Below are 6,000 nucleotides of genomic sequence, written 5' to 3' on the forward strand. Positions count from 1 at the left end.
CCTGGAGTACAATCTGCTCAGCTTCCTTGTGTGTACCCACCAACTCGACCATCGTTGTACTGGAACATGGATGTAGGTTCACCGGGACAGTGGCATTACCTTCTCCATTCACTGCTACATGTCCTGGCTGACCACCATTGTCCTGGTTAGAGTCAGTCATTTCACCTTGCACACAATGCCAGTCCAAAAATAACTCAGGTGCCCTAGAGTAGAGCAACATGTTCCCTTCCAGTTCCTGAGCTGATGCTATTTTCACCAGGTCTGATACCTGGATTTTCTCTGAGTCACAGGGAAGATTCTGGCATTCAGGCTGCAGCTCCTTACCATCAAGTTCACTGAATGGGAACAGACCTCCAGAATCTTCTGGGAGAGATGCAGTAGCTGGGGATACACTGGGCCCTTCCTGAACATCCTTTTCTGATAAAATAACTGGGGCAGCCATGAACATAGCTTCACAATAGGCCTCCCTCAGCCGAATATGCTGATCAGCCTGAAGTGAGACACTGTCTGCACTAGCCATGCTTATAGTTGGGACATTACCACCTACTGCTGCCCTCGCAGAGATCTCCTCTTCCACCTCTGCCAATAGGAAGGTATAGTGCATCTTCTCCTGGGGTGTTTGGATGACAGACCCCACTTCCTTCTCATTTTCAGTAGCCTCCCCCAAACACAACACTGTAAATGGCTCAATAGCCAGGACTGGTTGGTGCTCACCTGAAGGATTCCCTTGGAGGCTCTGTTGCTGAAGTGGTGGTCGGGTGATAGTGGCAACTTCTTCCTCAATGTCTCGCTGGCACACTGCGATGGTTTCTATATCCTCCAAGCCCGCAAATGGCCACTTGTAACACAGCTCAGACTGGTCACCAAGTGTTTTACTGCGACATTCCCCCAGGGACAAGAGAACGGGTTGCAGACAGTGCTTCCTTGCAGCCACCTGGACAAGCTCATCCTTTTCCAGTGTAACATACTGGGCAGACAGTTCTTGACGCTCTCTCACTAAGTCCTCATCTTCCGTCTCAGCAACAGGGAAGTTGTAGTGCAGTTCCTCCTGGGGTGCCTGGATTGTGCTCACTGCTTTCTTCACTTCGTGTGCTTCCTTCCGTATAGACCACTGGGCAACTTCTTCCCTTGGGTATGGGAGAAGCTGTTGCAGGTGGTGCCTTTCCGCATCCCCCCTGTAACACTGGCCTCGCCATGCTGGGGTATCCAGGGGCCCCCGATCCAATGCCACTTCCTCTGGCTCTGTCCGGGAAGGCAATTTACTCTGCACTTGCCCTTCCGTCTCTGTATATTGTATCCTTTGTGTCATTTGGGCCACTGTGGCGATCACTTCCTCCCTGAATTCCTCAAACTCTGGCTCCCCCAGCAGATTCCATGTGGCTGCTTCACTTCTGCAGTGCATGAACGCATTCCCCAGATGACACAACTTGTCCTGTATGCTGGATACTCTCCACCTGCTGATTTCCCACTGAGCTTCATTCCAGTACTCCCAAATGTACTGCATTTTGGAAACTGTAAATAAAAGATCCGGCTTCCCAGCCTGCCGATATGCTGACAAACTTCCAACCACAAGCTCCACTGCCCTGGTTCTACTACTGGTCTCCTCCGCTGAGGCCTGGACCATATCCTCTTCTTCCTCCTTATCACAAGGGTGCTCAACGTCCAAATGAGCCAGTTTTCCAATTAGGGATTCCTTGGTATCCACTGTGTTGATTACAATTTTTCTTCCATGACACAGTCCTTGCAGGACTCCTTTCTTGATGTCTTTGTAATATTGTGCTGCTGCCTCCAATCTGCTGTAATATCTTGCATCCATGCTTGTAACCTGAGTGATCCCACTGCTGCCGCCAAATGTGAGGATACCGGGTTCCAAATCACTCAGTCATGGTAGTAGATGAAAAACCAACAGTGGTTTATTGAACAGAATGGGTTATAAACAGCTCAGCACACTTCTGTGATCCAATTCTACACGACAATCCCTCCTGGAGCTCCTGACAGAACATTACTTCTTAGTCAGTCTCCTGCCACCCTCTCTCCTTCTCTTCCAGGTCTCTCTCACGTCCCCTGTTTGCTATTATCAAACCTTTGTCTTTTCTACAATAAGGCGACACCCCCAGAACAGTTTCACATGCCCAGGCATGTCCCCTAGGCCACGATAAATTTTTACAGGTGCTCGATAGAGAGCATTCTTAGTTATGGGATCGTGGCTTGGTATGGTGGTTGTACTCTAAAAGATCGATGGGCATTAGAAAGAATAAGGAAAATGGCAAGTAAAATCATTGGTATGCCACTGCCTAGCTTTGATGACTTGTACAGGAGTAGGGTTTTAAGCAAAGTCAGGTGTATTTTACTAGATAGTGCGCATCCTTTTAATATGCTTTTTGTAAAACTTCCTTCGCTAAAGAGATTTCGTTCTCTGATAGCTCGTACCAACCGGTTTAGGGTTAGTTTTATTCCATCTGCTGTACGTATGTTAAATGAATGATTCATTTTTATGTCTGTTTTATGTTGTCGCCTGCTACTACTTGATGCTTTGTACAATGTAATTTCGTCTGTCAACTTGTTTTGGCTGATGACAATAAACTTGAAACTGAAACAATAGATGTTAACTAAAGTAACCTTACTTAATCTGATTGTGTGGCCTGGAATCCATTGTGTGGGGAAGAATGAGGGGGGTATATGGCCTGACATCTGAGACTGGCTGTATCTACACAACAGCAAACACACAGGTTATCTGCGCAGTCATATTGGGAAAACATTATTTTACAAACTATAACACAATAACCATTACATTCATATATATACATTGAAAACATAACTGTACCCTTGTAACAATAACATCATACAATATAATACAATATTGCCTAACATATAACTAATAACATATTGGCAATTGATGAAGTCCATGTGTAGGACCAGGGCTAGGAAAGTAACCACGTGTCTTTTACCACTGAGCGACACGACGCGCCAGCTGTGTCATCACATGTCGTCACAAACAGCTTCAACTTTCTCCTGTTCCCCCGTTGGTAGAACAGCTTCACCACTTTTCACGGCTAGCAGCACCTGGACTACGTTCCAATGAACCAATGAACCGCAAGTACTGGAAGCAGTGTGAGCCATCCCAGCCTGAGTGTGAATCGGCCTGGCTGAGGGGGATATGGGACCAGCCCATCGGAATCTTTCATGGTGTCCTGATGGGCCAATCCGTCCCTGCCTACATCCATCTCTGAATCAGACCCTATCCTCATATTGAACTAATGTTAGGGATGACCATCGAACATCAATGATTTGAAATCATTGATAGTTTACCATCAATGGGGGAGAACCAGATGTTTTCCCGATATTGATGTTACAGAGCAAACAAATATTTCCCGCCCCCAAGGTATTGGGACACGGAGCTCAGCTCCTCTTCTGACACCCATTAAGCTCTGCACCCAAACTCTGATTGGCCCACAGCTCATGGTACGCTAAAGCAGGTGTCACAATCGGTGGGTTAAACCATGGATGGTTCCCTTCCCGATGGTTTCACACCATCAATGGTAACCATCGATGGGTAGCCCACCACTGGCCATCCCAAACAAGACTTCCCATCACTATAACAATCCATTAGTTCCCTGTATTCTCAGAGAAATAACTAATCAGATTAGTGCTACTAAATAAAAAGCAGAATGGAGGCTGCGCTTAAATTAATCAATTGTAACAACAGTAATGATGTATCTAATAATTACACAGTTTATTTAAATGGAATTAATATACTTAGATTTTAAAAATAAATACATCATAAGAATGCATGCATCAATAATAAAAAGTAAAAAAAAAACACAAATGGTACAGTAAGTAATTTTTGGGTTACCCAAGCAGCCAGGAATTTGGAGAGGATTTAGAGATAGGAGGTCAGTTCCACAATTGTTCCCCAATAATTGTAAAGTCCAGCATAGGCAGGTTAATGGGAGGTAAGCAGTGTCCAATGTGATGGCAATTTACCGCTAGAGGATGGTATGCTCCGAAATAATGGATGGTGGGCTCCTCATACAATGCGGTAGATACAGTTAATCAGTTCAGCTTGCTATTAAAAATATATGATCTGGATTATATAGGGGATGGTCCGGTCCTCCAATAGCTGATTGCAGCGAAATGCGTCAGGTGCACAGGGACCCCCGCCAGGATCCCATTGTTGGAGGACCGGACCATCCCCTATATAATCCAGATCATCTATTTGCACATGGAGGACTTTTAATAGCAAGCTGAACCGATGAACTGTATCTACCGCATTGCATGAGGAGCCCACCATCCATTATTTCGGAGCATACCATCCTCTAGCGGTAAATTGCCATCACATTGGACACTGCTTACCTCCCATTAACCTGCCTATGCTGGACTTTACAATTATTGGGGAACAATTGTGGAACGAACCTCCTATCTCTAAATCCTCTCCAAATTCCTGGCTGCTTGGGTAACCCAAAAATTACTTACTGTACCATTTGTGTTTTTTAACTTTTTATTATTGATGCATGCATTCTTATGATGTATGTATTTTTAAAATCTAAGTATATTAATTCCATTTAAATAAACTGTGTAATTATTAGATACATCATTACTGTTGTTACAATTGATTAATTTAAGTGCAGCCTCCATTCTGCTTTTTTTTTTTTTTTTTGTGGGAGTGACTTCCCCTTTCTCTCTGAGGCTGCTGCTTGGTACAGCACCTCATACCCAGAGCGCCTGAGTACCCCTTGGTAACCAATTTTTTACATAGTGCTACTAAATAGTCTGATTAGGAATAGCCATTGATTATTGATAGATAAAAACCATCGATGGTTGCCAGTCAATGGTAACTAGTTTTATCATCAATGATGAGGACGCAGAAGATTTCTCACTATCGATGGTAGCCATGGACCAATTTTTTTCCCTCATACTAGCAGATTATGGTGACTGGAGGAGTCTGGGTAACAAATACACAAATATAGCACACATGAGCAGTTCTGATGAATGTCTATAGAGTTTATGGTGATTGAAGGAGTCTAGGTAATAAATATACAAATAACACTTTTAAGCTCTATCCTTTTACTCAGTTTGTTAGCCGAGTGTAACTCCTAGTCAACTCTTAATATAAGATAGTGGCTCCAGAACACAGGAACTGGACTTTCTAGGTGAACAGTTCTAGAGGGCTTGGCAATAGACACTGCTGCGTTTGCTTGTGCTTGCAACTCAGACTCAGGCCCAATATGTCTTTATTGATGTACATCTCCCTGTAGTAGAAATGACGGTGCAATCTCTGCGGAGTATTTTCTAAGTATATATAAAAATGTGAATGAAACGTATAAACTATCCACATATGTAAGTATTGCTATTACATGTAACCAGTGGTAAAAGTAAGGTGGTATGGTGTACCATTAAGAAATTAGTAGCCTTTCTCACAGACTATGCTTTCCCCCAATACTTTAACTCAGCTGTCATCAAAGTACTCCTGAAGCCGGGTCGTGATCCTGAACAACCTGCATCCTACTACCCAATTTCATTGTTAGATGTAGCTTATAAACTCTTTATGAAACTTATATCTGAGCGCTTGAAATGAATACACCCTTCTACTATAGCACCAGACCAATCTGGCTTTATCTGGGGTAGGCATTCTAATGTAAATATCAGTAAGGTGATCTATGTGATTTAGTCATCCGCCTTGAATTCCTCTTATACCCCACAAGCCATTATTTCCATGAATGCTGAGAAGGCATTTGATTTGGTCACCTGGGATCGCCTATACATGACTCAGCTTAAATTTGGCTTCCCTCCTTGCTTTCTGTCTCTCCTTTAGGCATTTTATTCTTCTCCAACTACTCAGGTCTCTAGCAATGGCTATTTATCCTCCCCATTCCAAGTTTGTCGTGGTACCAGACAGGGATGCCCCATGTTCCCTCTGCTTTTTGCAGTGCCACTGGAACCATTGGCTGTGGCCCTGTGTTCCTCAGTAGACTATACTGGTATTTTTATTGGTAAAGCAGA

The sequence above is a fragment of the Pseudophryne corroboree genome, chromosome 3, assembly GCF_028390025.1.
Source record: "Pseudophryne corroboree isolate aPseCor3 chromosome 3, aPseCor3.hap2, whole genome shotgun sequence".
Taxonomy (NCBI): Eukaryota; Metazoa; Chordata; class Amphibia; order Anura; family Myobatrachidae; genus Pseudophryne; species Pseudophryne corroboree.